At 38.3% G+C, this 25,803-nt stretch overlaps 2 pseudogenes; one reads left to right on the forward strand and one right to left on the reverse strand.

Moving 5' to 3' along the window:
* Positions 1-25,803, forward strand: part of LOC112643166 (U1 small nuclear ribonucleoprotein C-like) — a 101,631-nt pseudogene that overhangs the window by 28,106 nt on the left and 47,722 nt on the right.
* LOC112643155 (glyceraldehyde-3-phosphate dehydrogenase-like) lies at positions 11,990-12,870 on the reverse strand (annotated as a pseudogene).

A 25,803-nucleotide genomic window follows, 5' to 3' on the forward strand; every position in this document is an offset into this window, starting at 1 on the left:
ACTTGGTATATATGACTGTAGGGGACTTATGATGGGCAGCTCTAGGTTAATGGTCTTTTGATCTTCCAAGATCAGAGATTTCATTTTCCCTAGAATTCAGCAACATACCAGATGTTTTGAAAGATGTATAGTTTTTTTGCTGAAATCCTTGTACCAGATCCCTAGAAAACCTATATTGTGATTGTTCTATTGGAGATTTCCATTAGCTTCACAAAGCATCTTTTCCCACTATAGAAGCCTCTTGACCCATTGGAACTGCCAAGGCCTGAGTAGCAGAACCATTTCCATGACAGCCTGGACTTGATGCAGAACTGTTTCTTGCTCTAAGCCCACTTCAAAGCTGTACACCTCTGTAGGACTTGAAAATTGATTAAAACAGCATTTCTAAGTGTGAAATATCCTGTATCTAGAACATGCAAAAGCCAGCCAGATGACTGAGTTTCCTGCCTGGTGATGAGATTTCGGAGGTGTAATGATTCTTCCTTTATTCCATTTTTTTGAAAAGATTTTATTTATTTATTCATGAGAGACACAGAAAGAGAGAGGCAGAGACATAGGCAGAGAGAGAAGCAGGATCCATGTAGGGAGCCCAATGTGGGACTTGATCCCTGGACTCTGGGATCACGCCCTGAGCCAAAGGCTTAACCACTGAGCCACCCAGGCATCCCTTTTTCCTTCATTCTTGAGACAATGTTGCCAGCATGACCCAGACCACTGGATCTCCCCATCTTCCCAAATTCCAGATGTGGGTCCCTAAACCTTCATAGAATTTATCTGTTTTATCCTGGAGTGCATACTTCTTACCAAGACCCCTATTGTACTTGCCAGCTCTTGCTCATCTGGTCTGATTACCACAATCCCATGAATGCAATATACCAATTAAATGTTCTGTGGAATGTTTAAATGAACCAGGACACTTTGAACCACATTATAGCAGAAACTAGAAGAGTTAACATGACCCTTGGACACCATTGTAAACATATTTTATTGTTCATCTCATGTGAGTGCTTCTGATCCTTCTTTTGGATGGGCAACTCTGCATAGCATAGTGGTTACTGGAATGAACATTAAATCCAGATTTCTTGGGTTATGGGTGCTCCACCTTTTTTTTTTCTTTTCCACTGAAAATAGCTTTTTATAGGGAAGTAAGAAAAAAAGGAAGAAATAAAAAGACATTATTCTTGAACTACATTTGAGTTTTCTTAATTTAAATATAAAAATGTCAACTATAAACTTCTTATGTTGTTATTAGAAACACAATAATTGTGACATAGTATACACCCAATCATGATATACCAAAGTGAGGAAACAATGCTGCTGAAAACTATTGCCTTAGTGCAAACTTTCCAAATTTGACTCTGCATTAGAATCATTTGGAATGCTTAAACAGACTCAGTATTTTCTCCTTTCCCATGAAATCAAGATATAGAATAGTTCTTTCACCCTCAAGTTTTCCCATGTCCTTTTATAGTCAAGTCCTCCCCACATACCCAAACTCTGGCAACCATTGATTTATTGTCTGCCCCTATAGCTTTGCTTCTTCCAGAATGTCATAAAAGAAATAAACACATAGCCTTTTGAGCCTGGTTTCTTTCTCAACATACTGCATTTGAGACTTATCCATTTTGTTACATGTATTAGTAGTTCATTCTTTACTGCTGTGTTGTATTCTATTGTATGGATATGCCATGGTTTATTATTTATATGAATAAATAAAGTGTGGATACAATCCAACCTTGCCTGGTTCCTGAAAAACTTTTACAGGTTTTGGTAATTGTGGGTAAAGGTGCTATTGGTATTTGTGCATGGGATTTGGTGTGAACATAAGTTTTTATCTACTTGAGTAAACACCTAGGGATAGAACTACTGGGTCATATGGTAAATATAGATTTAACTTTCTAAAAAAATATACCCAACTATTTTCGAAATAGGTATACCACTTTGCACCCTTCCCCTGGCCCCAGCAATGCATGAGAGTTTTAGCTGTGCTTTGTCCTTGCCATCACTTGGTAGAGTTCCTATTTTAATTTTTTCAATTCTAATAGCTATATAGTGGCGTCTCACTATGGTTTTAATTTGCATTTTTCCTTCAGCTAATGATATTTTAATGCACAGTTAGGTTTGGGAATCTGACTCTGAATCCCTGTTCTTCCACTTTCTAGTTGAGTCACCTTCAATAGGTTAGCCAATCTCTCAAAACTTCAGTTTTCTCAAATGGACAAAATATTCTCTCATGGGACTGATATGCAGTTAAATGTGATAATTATGTAAAGGACTATATAATGTCTGGTATATAACAGATATTTAATAAATGTGTGTGCTCATTAGTTTTCTCAACTAATTCTGTTCTCAAAATTCCATCTCTTAAAAACACCACCTTCAGACACTCTAAAATACACCCAGACCCACGTAGACCTAAGCCACCATTTGGTCATGTCCTAATAAGTGTTTCAGGCCCTAGTTACATAGGTACATGTTGCCCAGTGTAGACTCCCAAAGTTTCAAGCCTAAGAAAAGGCACTTGCAGCCAATATGAGTGAGTTTGTGTTTTACCTGAAGCATTATATGTTCCCTGTTCTTGTCTTGCTAGATAATGAAAGATGCATTAACAGCACCAATTAAAAAGTGTGAATTTGATTTATAGCTCTTTGTTACTTTCTCTGTCAGTGGCCAAGCAATAGGAAAATCCACACACACAGCAAGCAATCTAAAGACAATTTAGACTGAAATGACTCCTTGCAATTTAGGTATTTAATTAGGGTTTTAAAGCTTAATTAAAAAGTTAAACCATTTGTCTTTATTTCTGAAACAATGCTATTGTAGATGGTTCAATTATGTAAAATAAAACATAATAAAAATGTGTTTCCCAGGGCCTGATCCTGGAGACCCGGGATCGAGTCCCACGTCAGGCTCCCTGCATGGAGCCTGCTTCTCCCTCTGTCTGTGTCTCTGCCGCTGTGTATGTGTGTGTGTGTGTGTGTGTGTGTGTGTGTGTGTCTCATGAATAAATAAATAAAATGTTAAAAAAAGAATGTATTTCCTTGTCTGAAGTTATAGCACCATTCACACATAACAGCACAGCCCCGTAAAATGTATTTGAGAAGATAGAACAAAATTGAAATATGCAGCCAATAAATAGGTATTGAAAGTAACTTCTTGTTTGTAGAGTTGTTTTTCTCTCCCTTGTTTCATGGTCCTTGCAACATATGAATTTTTCCTTCAAAATGTAAATGAAGAAAAAAATATTTTAAGTCTTAGCTACGATTCCATCCAAAATCCATTCAAAACTAGAGAATGAAACTTCTCATCAATCTTCAGTTATTTAGCACTGGGAAGGAAATTGCTTCTTCTTGAGTGATCAGAAACATCCTTCAGGTACATAAATGCACTTCCTAGTTTTTAAAGAACTTTTACTAGGCCTCCCACTAACCTAGGTCCTGGACCTTCCCATTTCTGCAGATTCTTTGTTCATCCCTCCTTTTTCACATGTTCTAAGGATTTGATCTATTTTGTCTTTTCAAAGCAGCCTTGATTTTGTGGAGTGTCTTATGCCTCACTGTCCTTCAAGTCAACCTGGAAAGGAGCCTCGGAATTGTTGCTAATTACTTTCTTTTCTTTGTACTAAGTGGCAAGACTTTGGAATCAGTTTTAGATTCAAATGCCTGTTCTAATCATCCCACTGATACTTATAGTAAGTGCTTTATTATCATCAAGTTGGAGGGATAGATCCAATACTAGTTGTCCCAAACGCCCAAATAAAGACTAAAAACTTTAGTTTTCAGGTAGAATTAATTTTATGGTTACCAACGTACAAATTTTCTTACCACTCTGAGCTCTTTGAGGATATAATCTTATTTACTTTGTATATCTGTATCTCCAGTGCCCTGTATTCTGCCTAATAAATGTTTGCTGTTGAATGAAAGTAGTACACATTCATTGGGATTTTTTAAACAAAGCGGTGACATAGTCAGATATACACTTGGAAAGTTAATCTGTTGGTTGTATTTAGGTTGGAGTGGGGTGGGACGTGACTGAAGTTGTAGGTTAGAGGATCCAGAGAAAGAATTCAGGAAATGGTCACAAATGATCTTATTAGAGAAATTTAACTTTGAGTGGATGAAGAAAATGTAATGTTGCTGTCTTTGTTGTGTTGTTAGTGGTAGTAGAACTTTTATTAGATGGAGGAGATTCATAAATGTTTGAAACCCAGTGGAGAAATTGCATATATTTTTATATCTATATCATCTATATCTATATCTATCTATATCTGTATCTATCTATATCTATATGAGTGAGACTTATTCTCTCCAGTGGAGAAATTGCATATATATGACTGAAGATAGAAAAGAGTGGGGAAAAAGTATGAAGCAAGTTCCTGAAGGAGTCTTGAAAATGAATAGGTATGTCTTCTGTGAAAAGGAGGAAGTATAAGTTAGGTTAGGAAAAATGTTGAAGGCTGTGTGTGTGTGAATGTATGTAGAGCCTAGGGGAGGGGGCATTGTTGGAAATTGAGATAATTGGTATCAAATGGCCTAGATCAGTGGCTGCACATTAGAATCACTTGGGGAGTTTTAGAAAATATAGAGATATGTAGATTCCATGTTAGGCCAATTAAATCACAGCCTCTCAGGGTTGGAACCCAGATCCCAGTATTTTTAAACACTCCCAAGGTGAGTTGAATGTGCAGCCACAATTGAAAGCTGCTGGCCTATACTTTCTTAGTAACATGCAAAGCTTCCTGCTGTGAGCAAGGGAATTAGTGTAAAAATAAGACACAGCTTAGAAGAAGGATAATTTAAGATCAGGAGATCTGGATTGCAACAGCCAGTCTGCAGTTTTATTTATTTATTTATTTATTTATTTTTTGTATTTTATTTTATTTTATTTTTTTTAATTTATTTTTTATTGGTGTTCAATTTACTAACATACAGAATAACACCCAGTGCCCGTCACCCATTCACTCCCACCCCCCGCCCTCCTCCCCTTCTACCACCCCTAGTTCGTTTCCCAGAGTTAGCAGTCTTTACGTTCTGTCTCCCTTAAGCAGCACCCTTGGTAACTGGGGCATCCAGGGCAATTGGAGTTTGGGAACAACTGAAATTGAGGGTAGACAGAATATCAAGGAAGAGGAGAGGAAAAACTGCGATTACAGTGCATGCATGGTGGAAATAATAGACCCTGAGATTTAGTTGGATAGGGAGGCAAGTAGATTTAGAAAAACTTCGAAGAATAATAAGCTGAGGAGGAGGTAAAGAAGTAAGTCACAATAGGACACTGCAATGGATTGAGTGCTTGTGTACCAGCAAAATTTATATGTTGAAATCCTAACCCCAGTGTGATGGCATTAGGAGGTGAAGTCTTTGGGAGGCAATTAGGTCATGGGGATGGAGCCTTCATGAATGAGGTTAGTGCCTTTATATAAAAAAGGATTCCAAAGAACTCCCTTGTCTTCTTCCCACCATCTGAGGGTATAATGAGAAGTCAGCAGTCTGCAACCTGGCAGAGGGCTCTCATTAGAATTTGACCATACTGGTATACTCTGATCTCAAACTTCTGGCCTCCAGAACTGTAAGAAATAAATTTGTGTTTTTTATAAGCCACTCTGTATTTTTTTTATAGCAGCCCACGCTATGACAGGCACAGAAGAGGATTGCTGGCAGAAGGTGAAGGAGGGTTTAGAGACATTGAGGTATTCTCATAAAAAGTGTCTTGAGACTGTGGTCAGAAAGGAAAATTCAGTGTCTGATTTGGATTTTATCTTATATTTTATATCTCCTTGTTTGAAACCTTCCCTCTTACCTGAGATAGAAAAAGGAACCCAAGAAAACCAAGGAGGGCACTGTTTGGTTTTCCAGAGCTATTGTTACAAAAACCATAGATTGGGTGACTTGAAAACAAACTTTTATTTCTCATAGTTCCGGAGGCTGGGAAACCCAAGATCAAGGTGTGACCAAGGTAGATTTGTAGTGAGCTCTCCTGCTGCTTGTAGATGGCCACCTTTTCACTGTGTCCTCACATTGTTGGGGCAGGGGTGGAGGAAGAAGAAAGTGTGAGTACTCTCTTGGTCTCTTCTTATAAGAACACTAATCCTATCACTTTAGGGATCATCTCTTTTTTTAAAGATTTTATTTATTTATCCATGAGATACACAAAGAGAGAGAAAGAGGCAGAGGGAGAAGCAGACTCCATGAAGGGAGCCCGACGCAGGACTCGATCGCAGGTCCCCAGGATTAGAGCCTGGGCCGAAGGCGGTGCTAAACCGCTGAGCCACCTGGGCTGCCCGAGGGATCATCTCTTATGGCCTCATTTAACCTTAATTACTTCATTAGAGACCCCATCTGTAGATATATAACCACATTGGGTGTTAGGGCTTCAACATATGAGTTTTGAGGGGACACTTAGTCTATAACATAAAGGGGCACAATTCAGCCTATGACAGGCATATAGTGATGAAACTGCTCAAAGAAAAGAAAACCACAAATAGGCTTTATATTTAGCTGTTTAGAAATCAAGGCAAATTTTCCAATAGGTTCACAGCTCAAGCCTAGGTTAGAGATGGTGAACATATGTGAAATGAGCCCCCCACACAGTTCTGTCATGATTGCTAGTTCCTGAACTGGCATGTAAAGTCCTTCTGAATCAGGGACTATTGTTGGTGTGCACTGCCTCCAACTGCACTGGGAATGATGGACCTGGCTTGATAAGATAAACCAATTTCTCTTTGAAACTGTATGAGAAAACAAGTTTGGGTTGCTAGCATCATAATGTTTAGAATCCAAATGAGAATTTTTATAGAGAAATGATAATTTATGTTGTTTATTGATTGCATATTCTTATTAAAACTGTCTAGCAGTACAAGGAAGAAGAGATTTTAGCGATTTCAGCTACTGATGGAATGTTAGTGACTTGAGTTTGTTATTAATTATTCTCCTGCTTATTTCCTGAATACTGGAGGAGGAGAATATTCTCATGATACTCTCAGAGTTTATTCCGGAGGCTTCCTGGAACCCAGCTGTGCAGAAGTTTGAGGTAGGCCCAGTAGTGCCATGGTCTTATCTTAAAGTCTTCCTTTTTTTTTCTTAAACAACAAACAACTCTATTGACGTGTAATCTGTATGCCATAAAATTCGCTCATTTTAAGTATACAATTAAATTATTTTTAGTAATTTTACTGAGTTGTTGAGCCATCATCTTGATGCAGTTTTAGAACATTTTCATCACTCCAATAAGACCCCTCCTCCATTTAACAGTTAATCCCCATTCTTACCCCAGCCCTAGGCAACCACCTACATGTCCTCTGTTTCTATAGATTTACCTAAAGCTTTGTGCTATTATTCCCTCTGAGCTACTCTAGTTGCAGGTTATAATGACTGAAGGCTAATTTACCCTAGAATTGTCTCATAGCAAGCAAAGGTTGTCTCTTAAGCTCAGCATGTCTTCTATTTCAAGCCACTGTAGAGGATACATCTGGTACAGATGTTCTTATTTTGAGTCTAAACTGTGTTTTTCCACTGTGATTCTGATAAATTTTATGGGGGCAAGCCTGACAGGCATCTTTTGCAAGAAATTAAAACTTATGCTAAGTTAAGGATGTGACCATCAAGAAGTCTGCCTCTCACATTTGTCTCCTGACTTGGTTTCCCTACATACCAATCTAAAACTGGATTAATCTTCATTATTTGAATTACATAAGAGGGGTATCGACATAAAATTATGAACGATCCATTCCATCTAGTGGTCCCTGTGCCCTTACTTTGTCATGTGTTATGCAATCAAAAAAAAAATTCTACTTACTTGGTATACATCAATAAAGTGAAAACTAACATGATGGCTTTTTCTTCACATCTCCTAAGTTAGGTTTCTAGGTTAATTCTAGTTGTAATGGTTTTTTTAAATAAATTTAGTTATCAGGTCAATTTAATAATATTGGGAAAAAGTCTACCAATCAACTTTGTTCTGATATATTTCTTCTTTTGCTAAAGGTTAAGTTATGCATTTACTTAACCTAGTAGCTTGTCCATTGTTTTATAGATAATTATTACTTCAGAGATCCTTGATGTAGTCAAGACAGTCAGATAATGTAAAGAAAGTGTGGTGAGTCTACTTGTTAGAAGTGAATTATCACTTTTTATTTCTAAGGACTGACAACCTTTTATTATTTCTAATATCTACCATGGGACAAATGGGTAGTCTAAGAAAATTGATTTTATTACTTTGGAAATGGAAGCCTATTATTTTCATTTCAGTAATTTCACCAAATGGTCATCACATTTAATTTTTTTTCTAAGTGAGTCCTTTCCTTTATGTTCTTCACTGAAAGTGGAAGATGTAGTTTATTGCAAGTATGATATGAGAGAAGGCAGAGGTAATGCTGTGGTTCAAAAGGACATGAACTTTTCCAAACTGTACAATTGAAACAAGAAACGGTAAACATTAATCATACAATTAATTGTATGCTGTCAAAATAAGACTCAAATGTTATTTAAAATATTCCTTTATTGGGCAGCCCCGGTGGCTCAGCAGTTTAGTGCTGCCTTCAGTCCAGGGCGTGATCCTGGAGACCTGGGATGGAGTCCCACGTCGGGCTCCCTGCATGGAGCCTGCTTCTCCCTCTGCCTGTGTCTCTGCTTCTCTCTCTCTCTGTGTCTCTCATGAATAAATAGATAAAATCTTAAAAAAAATAAAATATTCCTTTATCTATGTTCAAAGCACTTCTAAGGGACTGAGGCTGTACACCATTTATAATCTTTTCCCTTTCTTTCCCTACTTTTCACATAGGTTAATTTTATTCACATACTTTTTCCACATTGTTTATTAGAATGCTTCTGATTACACCAACCACATCAGCATTCATAGCTCCAAGACAAGTACAATACTTAAACATGAACAAAAACAAAATAATGTGAAGATGAATGCAGACTTTGGGGGAATGCATCTACAACCCAAGGAAAACCAGACTGCCAGTAAATGGCCAGAAGTTGAGAGAGAGGCCTGGATCCGACTCTACCTCACAGCCTTCAGAAGGAGCCAATTCTTCAGACACTGTGATCTCAGACTTTCAGCCTCCAGAATTGCAAGACATTATATTTCTGTTAAGCCATCTAGCTGTGGTGCTTTGTTATGGCAGCCCTAGAAAATTAATACATCAGTCTTTTATTAACTTATCTGTGCTTCAGTTTCCTCATATATAAAGTGATAGTGATAACAATATTTGTCACCTAGGTTTTTATGAACATTAACTGAGTTAATATAAAGAGCTTAGAAGTGTGTCTGCCACATAGAGGCAAAGGACAGACATTACTAGTTGATTGAATCAACAACTATTCCCACTTCCTTCTCTTTTGCTAAATATTGAATAGCATCCTATTTGTAGGATGGGTTTTCTGCTTCTTTGAAGACCACTAATTTCCTACTGTTAAAAGGGCAACAGAAAACAGATGTTTTTGTCTTGATGAAAGTCAAGTTTTTGCATGATGAAAGTCACAGGTTATAAGAAAGGAGATAAACCAAAGTGGCTAGTTTCAGAAGGTTAAAGCCCCACTCCCACCCCAACCCAGGAGATTAGGGTTTTTGTTTTCTTTCTTTCTTTCTTTCTTTTTTTTTTTTTTGAGGGCACAGGGTAGGGGCAGAAGGAGAGAAGGAGAGAGATAGAGTCTGAAGCAGGCTCCACACCCAGTGCAGGGCTCCACACAGGGCTCAATGCAGGGCTTGATCTCATGACCCTGAGATCAGGACCTGACTGTAAATCAAGAGTCCAATGCCAACCAACTGAGCCACTCAGATGCCTCAAGAGATTAGAGTTTTAAAAGAAGGAATAGTGATTCAAAGTGTGTAAGAGGCCAAATGTCAATACTTTTAGAAAAAGGCAAAAGAGTTGTTAGACATATGAGTGTGAACCAAAGAATAGAATGTTTTAGATATCCCACATCTTTCCTCCTCTGTGATCATGGTGCCAGGGCCTTCATACAGCTGCTTTAAATGGAAATGTTATATTATTGTGCTTTAACTATTTCAGAATTAGTATACCAGTTTATCTTATTGACACAAAGTGGAGTAGGCTTTGAGAAATGAAATACTACTAGGATTTACTTTGGCCAGAAGGAAATGAACAGTCAGGATTATGGAAGGAACCAGCCTCAAAATGATATTGCAGTTAGTGGGAGTGAGGGATAGATTAGGCAATCTGGGGGAGAATTTGTAGCTAAGGATTAAAGATAGAGTGAGGGCATGAGGACTGGAAGAAAAGAAAAAGAGAAAAAGCATTATATAATATAGTATATTCTTCTTATGAGTTCTGTTATTTAGGATAACTTAATTTTTTTGAGCTGCCAATTTCCAAGAGCTGCCATAACAAAATATCATAAACTGGGTGGCTTAAAGCAAGGGAAATTATGCTCTCGCAATTCTGGAGACCAGAAGTCTGAAATCAAGATGTGGGCAGGACTGTGCTCTCTCTGAAGGCTCTAAGGAGGACCTGTCCTTATTTTTACTTAGCTCCAGGTGGTTGCCAACAATCTTTGGCACTCCTTGACTTGTAGACGCATCAATCACTGCCTCCACCATCACATGGCAGACTCCCTTTCTATGTGTCTGAATCCAAATTTCTTCCTCCTTATAATGGCACCCTTATACCCATAATTATTGGGTCAGAGCCCACCCTAATCCAGTGTGATCTCATCTTAATCTGATTACTTCTGCAAATAACTTATTTTAAATAAACCACATTCACAGATTCTGGGTACATATGAATTTTGGAGAGATTCCATTTAACTTGGTACACTTTATTCATTATAAAAAATAAAGCATTATAATATATACTCATGTCTCAGTTTCCTCATCTTTAAAATGCAGAAAATAATAATCCTTGAAGGTCATTGTGAGAGATGTTTGTTGTTCTTTGGCTTCCCATTTTATTTTCTTTGTAATACTTTGATTTCTTCTGGAGGAATTATTGCTTCCTTAATAAATTGAGTTTAGTGGCTTGGTAATCATGGGCCCACTCTTCCTTTGTTGATGGGCATATATATGCGATTCAATGAATATCAATTATATGGGTCCTTTGTAAGTCTAATCTTGACCACAGGAATAAAAAGACTAAAAAGGATGGAATCTATATGATGGTGGTTAAGGGCACAGAATTTAGACACAGGTCATTTATATTTGAATCTTGACTCTATCACCAACTGTGTGGCTTTGGGATATATTTAGCCTGCCTATTCCTCAGTTTCCTCATGTATGTAATGATAATGATAATAGTACCTATTTCATCCAGTGCCAGCTATTGTGCTTGGCATTAGGTATGCATCAATGAATAAAACACACATTGTTTCTGACTTTGTGGAGCTTTTAAACTTTGAGAGAGATAAATACCAAACAGAAAAATGAATATTTATTATAAATTGTAATATTTGCATATGTGTTATGTAAAATAATGGCATTTAGTACATAGTTAACAACACATCCATGTGAGCATTTACCCATTTATTTTGGTAGTAGTGGTAATTTGACCACAAATTATTGCTGTGGTTTCTGGTTCCTAACTTTCTAGAGATACTTTAGCTTCTGTTCATTTCTGAGCTTGTTGTTTTGCTCTTTCCATTGATGCTGAGAACTTCAATGCTCCCCTAAACTTCTGTTGCTTATTTATTTATTTATTTATTTATTTGGCTATTCTTCCCCTAAACTTCTGTTGCTTATTTATTTATTTTTTATTGATGTACCATCAATAAAGTATACTTAAATAAAGTATATAAATAAGTACTTTAAGTATAAGTATAAATAAGTAATTTATTTAAGTATACTTTATTGATGGTATATGACAAAGTAGGGCTCCCCAAAGCCCTCCCCTTCCCCAGGGGGTCTGGGATGTAAATTGGAGGTCAGGAGATTCTCAGTGTGTTGGGGTATTGAGTTGGGGCAGGGACTCCCCAGCGGCTGAGGGCCTATCTCTTCCTCTTGTTCTCACTGGGGCTGATGGTCCAGGAGGCTCTTACTCCTTGGAGGCCATATGGACCATGAGGTCTACCACTTGGTTGCAGTGGCCGAATTCATTGTCATACCAGGAAATGAGCTTGACGAAGTGGTCATTGAGGGCAATGCCAGGCCTGGCGTTGAAGGTGGAAGAGTGGGTGTCACTGTTGAAGTTGCAGGAGACAACCTGGTCCTCAGTGTAACCCAGAATGCCCTTGAGGGGGCCCTCTGATGCCTGCTTCACCACCTTTTTGATGTTGTCATATTTTGCGGCTTTCTCCAGGCAGAAGGTCAGATCCACAACTGACACATTGTGGGTGGGGACACAGAAGAACATGCCAGTGAGCTTCCCATTCAGCTTAGGGATGACCTTGCCCACAGCCTGGTGGTGCCAGTGGAAGCAGGGATGATGTTCGGGGCAGCCCCTCAGCCGGCTTGCCACAGCTTCCCAGAGGGGCCATCCACGGTCTTCTAGGTGGCTTTGATGGTGCAGACAGTGGTCATGAGGCCCTCCATGATGCCAAAGTTGTCATGGATGACTTTGGCCAGAGGAGCCAAGCCTTTGGTGGTACAGGAGACATTTCTGACAATCTTGAGGGAGTTGTCATACTTCTCGTGGTTCATGCCCATCACAAACATGGGGGCATCAGCAGAAGGAGCAGAGATGATGACCCTCTTGGCCCTGCCCTTCAAGTGAGCCCCAGCTTTCTCCATGGTGGTGAAGACCCCAGTGGACTCCACCACATACTTAGCACCAGCATCACCCCATTTGATGTTGGCGGGATCTCGCTCCTAGAAGATGGAGATGGACTTCCCATTGATGACAAGTTTACAGTTCTCAGCCTTGACTGTGCTGTGTAATTTGCCGTGGGTAGAATCATATTGGAACATGTACACCATGGAGTTGAGGTCAATGGGGGGGTCATTGATGGCGACAATATCTGCTTTGTCAGAGTTAAAAGCAGCCCTGGTGACCAGGGGCCCAGTAGGGCCAAATCCGTTCACTCTGACCTTCACCATCATGTCTCAGGGATGTGGCTGGCACTGTGCCAGAAGATGCAGCTGTCTGTCGAATGGTGAGGAGCAGAGAGCCCTGTTGCTTATTTTAGTCAGAGCTGGTTTCCATTGCTGGCAACCTGGGAACTGTAACTGATGCAGTACTTCTTCATTGGGTTGCTATAAGGATTAATAAGACTATGTATATTAAGCATGTACATTCTCAATCCACATTAATTGTGGGAGGAGCAACCTGGGTATATTGAAAGCACAAAGGATAGAATCAGATAAGAGTGAGGTGATAAACAGAAGTAAACAGAAAAAAAATAGCAAATGAAATTAGTGTAATGGAGACTCAGAGGACTGGCATGATGATATAGGAGGACTAGCTTTGATTTATAGGGTCAAAAGTCTCAGAGTGGTTAACAGGTCAATCTGAGAAACTCAGACTTAAGGACTTGAACAGAATACATTAAAAGTATTGTTTTATTGTTGACAGTATTTCCTCAAAAGATTAACCTAATATGTTCAATACTATTCAGAAGCAAATTCTTCTTTTTTTTGTATTACCTGAGGAAACATTCTATAAAAACAGCCTTTAAAGAAAATGGTCTTTGTTCTTGGCATAAACAACTACAAAAGGAAAAAAAAATAATGGTAGAGCCATTTGTTTGACTCCTTATTCTAGGGTGTACAGGTATACGTTTAAAAGCGAGGAGGAAAGGTGATATTGTGCTGATGGATGCAATATCATAAATAGACACACATGCATATTCATATGTTGCCAATTATTTTTTGAAGCTGTGTAAATTATGCATTTAAAAATGAGGAACTGAAAACAGGATACATAAGGAAAACTCTAAAGCATTCTGAGGTAAAAATTGAATGAAAGAGAATTACTCTAAAAGCTCTTCTTTTCTGTCATTTCTTCTATTCCATTTCTAATCACCAAATCCTACTCAGTCCCTTTAACTACTCCATATCCCACTTATCCTTTCAGCATCAGGAAACAACAGTACTCCAGCTCCTATTTACTCCTACTGCCAAGCTCAGACATGGCTTTTGAAGATAAGCTTCTATCCTAAATTAAAAGGCTGTCACCTCCAACACTTCCTACCATGCCATCAGCTAATCAATATTCATTCATTTATTCCACAAGTGTTTATGAAGTCTGTATTATTTTTGCTTGGAAATGTCCTTGATTACATTAGTAAGCATGGCAAATAAATATAGTTATTGTACACAGAGAGCTTTCAACCTTATTAGGAAGACAGTAAAAAGAGAAAAAGGAATATGTATTTTTGAGCTGTGGTGAGTGCTATGAAGAAAATGACGGATATGAGTAAAGATATGGAGCAAGTGGTGGGGTGGTGCTGGAGAGAGTAGACCTATTAGATGGGGTTCACTTGGAGATAAAGCCTTCTCCGTAAAGTGAATGACACCTGGTCTCAGGCCTTAGGAAGATCATTCTTAGACACTGAAAAGGCAATTAGGCTGTCTGTGGCTGGGATGCCAGAGTCCGTGTGTGTGTGCAGGATGCTTTTTTGGCACTAATTCTTGGAGCTGGATCATTTCTTGGGTTAGTGGCTCCTGAACATTTTTTTTTACAGTGTTCCAGTCCTCCTATTTTAATGAGGGGACAACTTGAAGCTAAGGGAATCAGGAGAAGGTTGGGATTTAGTTTCTCTGTTTTCCAATGGCTGTGTTTCTTAGGGGAGATATTCTGACTGGAGACTCCATGGCAATGGTCCTGGTTCTCTGAGGGTTTTGGTGCCTCCTTCATCTGTCCTTTCTCGTGTCATTTGTCTTCTGATTCCTTGTCTCTGATTCCAGAGAGAACAAACTGTCAGCCTTCCTGTGGGCTTTCCTTATCTCTTCCAGGTAGCACCTTCTTATCCCATGAATTTTCACATCCATTTGCCTCTTACCCATGCCAGTGTTCTGTTGGCCTTATTTCTCCTCATTACAAAAAAAGTAAAACATTTAAAAAGGTAATTATCATTAGACAGAAAGTGCTAAGTTAGTTATTAATAAAAATTTTGACAGAGGACACAGAAAGCACCTCCATAAACTGAGACAAAGGTATAATGAATAATCCTGGTATCTGGGCATAAGCATCAGGAAAGCACTCTCCCCGATATAACCCCACCTCCTGCATTCTGCAAAAGGATCCCAATTGGTAGGCTTCTCGTGCTTGCTCTTAGGTCTCTGGCTCAATTTAACAGAATACTGGAGGTATAAAAGTTGGCACATACTTCAAAATTAATTGTAAGGATGCCTGGGTGGCTCAGAGGTTGAGCATCTGCCTTTGGCTCAGGTCGTGATTCCAGGGTCCAGGAATCAATTCCCACATAGGGTTCCCTGTGATGAGCCTGCTTTTCCCTCTATGTCTCTGCCTCTCTCTCTGTGTGTCTCATGAATAAATTAAATAAAATCTTTAAAAAATAAGGTAAAAATAATTGTGATTTCATATACATATGAAAAAAATATTTTTTATTGAAGTTCGATCACCAACATATAGTATAGCATCCAGTGCTCATCCTGTCAAGTGCCCCTCTCAGTGCCTGTAACCCAGTCACCCCATCTCTCTGCCCACTTCCCCTTCCACTACCCCTTGTTCATTTCTCAGAGTTAGGAGTCTCTCATGGTTTGTCTCTCTCTAATTTTTCCCACTCATTTTCTCTCCTTTCCCCTATAATCCCTTTCACTATTTCTTATATTCCTTGATGAGTGAAACCATATGATGATTGTCCTTCTCTGATTGGCTTACTTCACTCAGCATAATACCCCCCAGTTCCATCTGCTCAAAGCAAATGGTGGGTATTCATCCTTTCTGATGACTGAGTAATATTCCATTGTATACATAGACCACATCTTCTTCATCCATTCATCCGTCAATGGACATCAAGGCTCCTTCCACAGTTTGGCTATTGTGGACATTGCTGCTAGAAACATTTGGGTGCAGGTATCCCAGGGTTTCACTGCATCTGTATCTTTGAGGTAAATCCCCAGCAGTGCAATTGCTGGGTCGTAGGGCAGGTCTATTTTTAACTCTTTGAGGAACCTCCACATAGTTTTCCAGAGTGGCTGCACCAGTTCACATTCCCACCAACAGCGCAGGAGGGTTCCCTTTTCTCCGCATCCTCTCCAACATTTGTGTTTTCCTGCCTTGTTAATTTTCCCCATTCTCACTGGTGTGAGGTGGGATCTCATTGTGGTTTTGATTTGTATTTCCCTGATGGCAAGTGATGCAGAGCATTTTCTCATGTGCATGTTGACCATGTCTATGTCTTCCTCTGTGAGATTTCTGTTCATGTCTTTTGCCCATTTCATGATTGGATTGTTTGTTTCTTTGCTGTTGAGTTTAATAAGTTCTTTATAGATCTTGGAAACTAGCCCTTTATTTGATAGGTCATTTGCAAATATCCTCTCCCATTCTGTAGGTTGTCTTTTAGTTTTGTTGACTGTTTCTTTCGCTGTACAGAAGCTTTTTAAGATAAAAATAATTGTAATTTCTTAAATTGTGGTATATCAGTAGGTCTCTGTATCCTTCTTCCCCTTTCATGGCTCTGATTGGAATTAACCTTATATGCAGACAGATTAGGTAGAAGAAATAGGAGTCCATTTTCAAGGATGCAGCCTGGAGAGTAAGGAGGTGACCTGGATATACCTGAGACTGAACCCCGTTAAGGTCTCTATAGAAACTTTTAAGATTTGACTGGTGGGTGTGGAGATATCTTTGGGAGCCTCAAGCCCCATTGCTTATTAAACCTGACACCTATCAATCTGGTTTGGCTTCTTTCTGTCTCTCTTTGCCCTCTGCTTTATGGGGACCAGTTTCAGATTCTACCTGGGAAGCTCCTGATGTTTTAAGACAATAAATATCAAGTCTGTCCCTCCACTACATTTAAAGCCTAATTTCTAAAGTTTCAGTAAAGAGGAAGCATCCATGTGGAAGTAGATGAATGAGCAGGAATGGAATGTAAACAAAAAAAAGTGCTTTCTGGAGAATGTTGTTCTACACCAAGAGCTTAATTTGTCCTTTTCTGTGGTGGGTAAATCTGTAAAGAGATAAGGGTTCACAAGCACTTCTGCTCTGATTCTACTCATATATATCGACCTCACTTAACCTGCCTTGGCTCCAATTCCATGCTCACCAAGGAATCAGGTGACTCTAAGTTAGTTTCTCAAATAGATCTGCCTGTGGTGAGAGAATGCTTTGTCATACCAACATTTGTTGATACATTTCAGATGAACATAGCAGTTACGTTTCTTACTGAAAATGGACAAATTGCATCCCTGTTTATACTTAGTTGTGAATTTGATTTACTGGAGTCATTTTCCCTTCACCTATTCGACTTTATAACAGGATTGTAATAAATGTACTGCACTTTCAAAGCTAGGTTCAGAACTCTAGCCATGGTAACCTCCCCATTTCCCTGACTTCCTTGTAGTGCAACTTTTTGTAACTTTGACATATAGATGTTCAGAGGATGATGGAGAAGTCTTTGGATATTTGGGTGTTTGTGGTGGAGATAGAATTTTCCTTTGTTTTTTTTTTTTTTGAGTTTTCATGTAAAGGAAATACTCCATCCTCATATATGATGGTAGGGAGGAAAACTGCCAGCACTACATAAATGATTAGACAATGGATAAGAGCAAGACACTTTAAATCTCACAGCACAAGAAAGACACATTCTGTTTTCTGCCTTCAAGTGCCATGGAGAGAGACAATGAGCCCAGATGGATCCTATGCATGTGGTAAGTTGCATTGTCCTTGAGGTTTGGCACATTCAGCAATAACCACGTGGACTCTCAGGGCCTGTGGAGGACTGCTTTTCCTGACAGTGTATAGTCCCCAAAAATAGGAGAGAGAAAAGAATTCCAAAAAAGGGAATAGGTGTGCAAATTTTGTGAAGTAGAGTTAGCATTTGTCAGTTTAGCTGACAAATGAGGGTCACTCAAAGTGAGAAGACACAGCCAGAAAAGAAGCTTGGGATCAGATTCTAAGGTATTATAACCAGCTAAAGCTACAGGATCACTCTATGGAATCTTAAAGCAGATGTTAGTGGTCTTATACTCCAATCTCCTCATTATACAAGGAGGAAATGAGCACAGGGAGATGTTTGATATTGCTGTAATCACTTAGTGGCAGAACAGTAAGCAATTCTAATTTCTGAAAGATAATTGATTAATTCATAGCAGTATTGTACGCTATTATTTTTAATAAAACAATTTTTCTGAAATGAGTGTCTGAAGTCCACCTAATTGAAGATTTAAGAATCTGCAGAAGTTCTGGGAAATGGAGATGTTTATTCTTTTCCTCCTTAACTCTACTCCTAAGTTTCAAGACTGGCTACATATCTCTCCTGAGATAGGATGCACTCAGGCTTGCAGTGATTTTGTGTGGCTAAAGCTTTGGGCTATGTTGAAGCCCCTTGATAGAATTGCATAGGTTTCCCCAATCCCAGTCTTCTGTGGGCTATGGGCTATGTGGAATGCAGTGATGGGGCTGAGGGATGAAGACTAGGAAGGCAGAGGATGAAAATGCTGGCTATTCTGACCCCAAGAGATAGTTAACAGCTCATCTTTGCACCATTGGCTCATGAGATAAGAAGCCACTTTGTCAAGTGTCACTACCTGTAAGATTCCAACATTAGACTTGAGTTCTAGTGAGAAAAATACCTGCCCATCCCAACTAGAGAGAACTGAATTAGAATCAACAATTAGAACATGTACCAGGGAAATAGGACTACAGGGGGATGAAAAGAACTGAGAATAAGGAGCTCAGAGACATGATCTTCTAGTATTTTCTTCATACTAGTAGGATATGAATGAAAAATCTGATCACAAGAAATATCCCATCAACAGTGGGACTTATTCCTTGCTTAATAGAGTATAAACATCCATTAGGTCAGGGACCTGTCATTATGGTCAGCATCAAGCATACTGCCTGGCACACACTAAACATTAAAAGGTATTTGAGTGAATAGATAAATGAATGGCTACCACTCTCTCTTTTTTCCGCTTTTATTGAAATATAATTGACAATGCATCACTGTGTAAGTCTGAGGTACAGAGCATAAAGGTTTGACTTACATATATTGTGAAATGATTACTGCGATAACTTTAGTTAACATCTATCATCTCACACAGATACAATACAAAGAAAAAAACCATTTTTTTCTTTGTAATAAGAACTCTTAGGATTTGCTCTCAGAACAACTTTCATATATATCATATAGCAGTACTAACTATAGTTATCATAACGTATATTATATCCCTAGTACTTATTTTTCTAATAACTGGAAAGTTGTGCCTTTTAACCACCTTCCTCCAATTCCCCCTCCTCCTACTCTACTTCTAATTACTATAGATCTGTTCTATTTTTCTTTTTTTCTTTTTTTAAAGATTTTATTTATTCATGAGAGACACAGAGACAGAGAGAGAGGCAGAGACACAGGCAGAGGGAGAAGCAGGCTCCATGCACCAGGAGCCCGACGCGGGACTCGATCCCGGGTCTCCAGGATCACGCCCTGCTCTGAAGGCGGCGCTAAACCACTGAGCCACCTGGGCTGCACCGATCTATTTTTCTATGAGAGTTTTTAAAAAGATTCTAAACATAAGTGAGATCATGCAGTATTTAGCTTTTTCTGTCTTATTATTATTCTCTTACTTAATATATTGCCTTCATGTATCATCCATGTTATCATAAATTCCAGAATTTCCTTTTTTTAATGGCCAAAGAACATTCTGTTATGTATGTATACCACAACTTTATCCATTAATCCATTGCTAGATGCTTAGATTATTTCCATGTCTTGGCTATTGTAAATGATGCTACTATGAACATCAGGGTGCAGATGTCTTTTGGTTTTGTTTCTTTTCGATATATTCCCAGAAGTGGAATTACTGGATCATTTGGCAATTCTGTTTTAATCTTTTGAGTATCTTCCATACTGTCTTCCACAGTGGCTGTGCCAGTTTTCATTCCTTCCAACACTGCACAAGGATTCTCCTCTCTCCACATTTTCACTAGCATTTTTATCTTGATCTTTTTGATGCTGTTTAGCTACTCTAACAGGTTGAGGTGATGCATCATTGTGGTTTTAACTTGAAAGTCTGCAATGACTAGTGATGTTGAGCATCTTTTCATATACCTATTGGCCATTTGAATGTCTTTTTTTGGAAGAATGTCCACTCAGGTCTTTTGCCTATTTTAAAATTAGATTATCATTATTATTTTTTACTATTAACTGTATGAGTTCTTTATATATTTCAGATATTAACCCCTTATCAGACATATGACATACAAATATATTTTTTTTTTCAGATTTTGCAGTTGTCTTTTCATTTTGTTGATTTTTTTTCCTGCATGGGACTTTCATTTTGTTGTAGCCTTAATTGCTTGTTTTTGATTTTGTTTGTACTTTAGGTGTCATATTCAAAAATTATTGCTAAGACCCATCTTATAGAGTTTGCCCCCCTGTTTTCTTCTAGGAGTTTCATGGTTTCAGGTCATATATTTAACTTTTTAACCCATTTTTGAGTTAATTTTGTGAATCCACTACTTTCTCATGGTCTCTTGTGTCTTGTTTTCATTGAAAACACCCACACCCTATCCTGTGGAGATAGTGCTACTGTCACTTTTATAGTGAATTTTCCTAGGAAAATAATTCCAACTGTAGAATTCACTGCTATAGTTCATGGTTTCTTAAACCAGCTCTTAGGAACACTGACAACATTCATAGCAACTCCACTTGTCAACCTGAATGCCCCAAATTTATTTTTCTAAACATTTTTTTTAAATTTTTATTTATTTATGATAGTCACAGAGAGAGAGATAGATAGAGAGAGAGAGAGAGAGAGGCAGAGACACAGGCAGAGGGAGAAGCAGGCTCCATGCACCGGGAGCCCGACATGGGATTCGATCCCGGGTCTCCAGGATCGCGCCCTGGGCCAAAGGCAGGCGCTAACCAGCTGTGCCACCCAGGGATCCCCCAAATTTATTTTTCTTGCAGAGGGGTTAGCAAAGCTTACATAGTCTATGCAAAATCTCCATTACAAATGAACCCAGTCTGGCCAGAGGGACCTGAAAACTCAGGAGGAACATATACAAATTTTTTAAAAGTTAAGCTGTCATGCCTGTTTTCTGAGCAGATAAGACATACAGATATTGAACCATTTTTCGACATGCTTCAGAAAGGGCAGGATACAGTCCAGTTTGATCAGATTAATAATCTCATTTAAAATTATACAGACGGGGTACCTGGGTGACTCATTTGGGTGTCTGCCTTCAGCTGGGGTTGTGATCCTGGGATCGAACCCCTCATCGGGCTCCCTGCTCAGTGAGGAACCTGCTTCTCCCTCCCACTTGTGCTCTCTTTCGCTATCTCTCTCTCTCTCAAATAAACAAATTAAATATTTTTAAAAATAACATTATAGAGATAGTCAGCATTTAGTTTCAAGGCAAAACATTAAGAAGAAACTAAATGTTAACTTTCAGGAAAGAAATGAGAAACAAATAGAGATATAGGTCTTGGCAGTCAGAACCTTAGTTTTTTAAGTAATAGTTTATATTTCTGTCAACTTTATCACCCTTATGATATTCCTGTCTTTTACCATGATTTCATCCTTCTGAGGGATCTGGTTCTCCACTAATGTTTTGTTTTAGCCACAATCTCTCTTTAAGGTCTTTGTGACCTATAATTTACAGTCAGAGTGAATAAAAAGAAATTTTGGAAATAATTTTTGGAGGAGTTTTGGAAGATGTGATTTAGATCCATCTGTCTAACATTTATTATCTACTAGGTGCCAGGCAATGGATTAGAACTGGGAATAAAAGAGTGAATGCGACAGGCATGGCCCTTGCCCTCCCAGAATTTCTAATTTAATAAAAATAAGACATACAATTCATATTGACACATTGCGATATGGTGTGTGACAGTGAAAGTCACAGCCTAGAGAAAGAGGATTCTGAATTGAAGGTGAGAAGGATTTAGTTGCAGGAAGAGGGGTATTTGTGGTGCAGGGGAATGCAGAGGAAACAGTGGTGTATTGATGCAACAGATCTAAAAGATTGGGTGGCTAGGCCACCACATGAGATTATGGATGCTGGACTCTGTCCAGAAATGTCAGGAGGGGGCAGATGTAGAAATCCAGACAACATTCTTATCTCCAAGCCTCTCGCTTTCACACAAGGCTGAATCTATCCTGAGAAATGAATGTTTTCTCTAATCTGCACCAAAGTACCATTTGGGCTAACCGTGGTCCGATAAAATGGTAGGTTGGGGTCAAATTGTGAAGGATTTTGTAAGTTTGGGACCTGAGTCCTAAGAGTAGTGAAGACAAAAGGAGGATTCATCCCTTCCAGTAGGAGAATGATAGATCAGACATGCATTTTAGAAAGATCACGAAATGTCCTCTGGGAGGGTGATTTAGATAGGAGGTAGGGAGATAGATAGGGAGACTGCAGTGTTAACCCAAAAAAGGGGGGACCTAAACTTGGTAAGGGTGGCATGAAGGGAAGGGATTGGTTTTTCATTGGGATTTGGAGGCCTGGGCAAGGTGAAGGGATAAGTACTATGTTCAGGAGAGAGGCTTGAGCAACTGAATTGACTGTGCTATTTCTGGAGATAGGACAGAAGCTGAATAGAGATACACTGACTTTAGGTTTGGACACAATTGAATTTTAGTTGTCTAGATGCATCCAAGTGGAGAGGTTCATAGGTAGTTGGATATGCTCATCAGTAGCTCAGGAAAAGATTGGGCTGCATATACACATTAAGGTGTTATCAAAATAATAGATAAGATTACCCAGGGGAAGGGTGTAGAGTTCAAAGAGAAGTAGGAGCAGAATGGAGTCCCAAGAGACCCTAATGTTTAAAAGATGGAAAAAAAATTGCCTGTAAAGGATACTGAAAAATAGCCTAGAGATAACAGTACACTTCCAGGATAGGTCTGTCGTCACTGAAGTCAAGAAATTGCCAAGTTTAAGGAGGAGAAAGTTTAATTAATGGAATTAAATGGGAAGTGGAATGGGAAGATGTGAAGCAGGATAAGATAGAAGAGCACTTCAAATGCAGTACAATGGGAAATGAAAGGTCAGTCTATTTCAATACGGAAACTGTGTTTCTGTGTTTCTCATGAATAAATAAAAAAGATAAAGTCTTTAAAAAATAAAATATTTTTTCTCTTCTAAGAACTTTTGAGGATTAAATCCTCTCTGTCTTCAAAGAAAAAGTAAGCAAGATTTTTTTTAGTTTTTATTTCAATTCCAGCTGATTAGCATACAGTGTAATATTAGTTTCAGTAGTGAAGGTTAGTGATTTATCACTTATGTATAACACCTGGTGCTCATCACTACTAGTGCCCTCCTTAACCCATCAGCCATTTAACCCGTTCTCTGCCCAACTCCTCTCTATTAACCCTCAGTTCTTTATGGTCAAGAGGCTGTTTCTTGGTTGCCACCCCTTCTTTTTTTTCATATGTTCATCTGTTTTGTTTCTTAAATTCCACATATGATTGAAATCATATGGTATTTGTCTTTCTCTGACTTATTTCACTTAGCATAATACCCTCTAGCTCCATCCATGACATTGCAAATGGCAAGAGTTCATTCTTTTTTATGACTAATATTCCATTGTGTATACTACAACTTCTTTATCTATTCTATCTGGTTTTATTGATCTATTCTATGTTTGGGCTGTTTCCATAGTTTGGCTTTTGCTGATAATGCTGCTATAAACATCAGGGTGCATGGGTTCCTTTGGATTAGTATTTTGGTATTATTTAGGTAAGTATCTAGTAGTTCAATTGCTGGATCATAGAGTGGTTCTATCTTTAACTTTTTAAACTTCTTCCTTACCAATTTGGATGCCTTTTATTTCTTTTTGTTGTCTGATTGCTGAGGCTAGGACTTCTAGTACTATGTTGAATAGCAGTGGTGAAAGTGGACATCCCTATCTTATTCCTGACTGTAGAGGAAAACATCTCAGTTTTTCCCACTGAGAATGATATTAGCTGTGTATGTTTTTTCTATGTCCATGTTTATCAAGGATATTGTCCTACAGTTCTCTTTTTTTTACTGGTTTTAGAATCAGGGTAATGTTGGCCTCATAGAACGAATTTGGAAGTTTTCTTTCCATTTTAATTTTTTTGAAGTAGTTTGAGAATAGATATTACCTTTTTTTAAATGTTTGATAGAATTCTCCTAGGAAGCCATTTGGCCCTAGGCTTTTGTTTGTTGGGAGATTTTTGATTACTAATTCAATTTCTCTACTGGTTATTGATCTGTTCAAGTTTTCTATTTCTTCCTGTTTCAGTTTTGGTAGTTTATATGTTTCTAGGAATTTACCATTTCTTCCAGATCGCATAGTTTGTAGGCATATAAATTTTTTGTAATATTCTCTTATAATTATTTGTATTTCTGTGGTATTGGTTGTTATTTCTCCTCTTACGATTTTCTTTATTTGGGACATTTCTCTTTTCTTTTTGATAAATCTGGCTAGGGGGTTATCAATTTTATTATTTTTTTCTAAAACCAGCTCCTGGTTTTATTGATCTATTCTACTGTTTTCTTGGTTTCTGTATCATCTATTTCTGCTCTAATCTTTATTATTTCCCTTATTCTGCTGACTTTAGGCTTCATCTGTTCTTCTTTTTCTAGCTACTGCAGATGTAAAGTTAGATTATTTGAGATTTTTCTTGTCTCTTGAGGTAGACCTTTATTGCTATATACTTCCCTCTTAAAACTGCTTTTGCTGCATCCCAAAGGTCTTGGACTGTTGTGTTTTCATTTTCATTTGTTTCCATGTATTTTTAATTCTTTTTTAATTTTCTGTTTGACCTATTCATTCTTTAGTAAGATGTCTTTTTTTAAGATTTTATTTATTTATTCACGAGAGAGAGAGAGAGAGAGGCAGAGATACAGGCAGAGGGAGAAGCAAGCTCCATGCAGGGAGCCTGATGCGGGACTTGATCCTGGGACTCCAGGGTCACGCCCTGGGCCAAAGGCAAGTGCTAAACCACTGAGCCACCTGGGGATCCCCTTTAATAGGATGTTATTTAATTTCCATGTATTTGTGGTCTTTCTACATTTTTTTTTGTTGTTGTTGTTGTGGTTGACTTCAAGTTTCAAGTGCTGTGGTCAGAAAAGATGTGTGGTATGATTTCAATCTTTTTGTATTTTATGAGGCCTGATTTGTGACCTAATATGTAATCTATTCTGGAGAGTGTCCCATGTGCACTTTAAATTAAAGTGTATGCTGCTCCTTTAGGATGAAATATTTTGAATATATCTGTTAGGTCCATCTGGTCTGGTATGTCATTCAAAACCATTGTTTTCTTGTTGATTTTCTGCTTAGGTTGTCTGTCCATTGCTGTAAGTGGGATGTTAAAGTCCCCAAGTGTAGATTGTATTATTATCAATGAATTCCTTTATGTTTGCTATTAATTGCTTTATGTATTTGGGTGCTCCCAAGTTTGGAGAATAAATGCTTGCAATTGTTATATCTTTTTTTGTTGTATAGTCCCCTTTATTATGATATCATGCCCTTCTTCATCTCTTATAACAAAGTTTGGTTTAAATCTTAGTTTGTCTAAATATTGCTAATCCAGCTTTTTCTTTTGACATCCATTTGCATGGTAAATATTTCTCCATGCCCTCACTTTTTAAAAAAAGATTTTATTTATTTATTTATTTATTTATTTATTTATTTATTTATTTATTTATCAAAGAGATAGAGAAAGAACACAGGTAGGCAGAATGGCAGGTGGAGGGAAAGAGAGACAAGTTCCTCACTGAGTAGAGAGCCCAACACAGAGCTCAATCCCAGG

Source organism: Canis lupus, chromosome 21 (assembly GCF_003254725.2).
Source record: "Canis lupus dingo isolate Sandy chromosome 21, ASM325472v2, whole genome shotgun sequence".
In the NCBI taxonomy this organism is placed as follows: domain Eukaryota; kingdom Metazoa; phylum Chordata; class Mammalia; order Carnivora; family Canidae; genus Canis; species Canis lupus.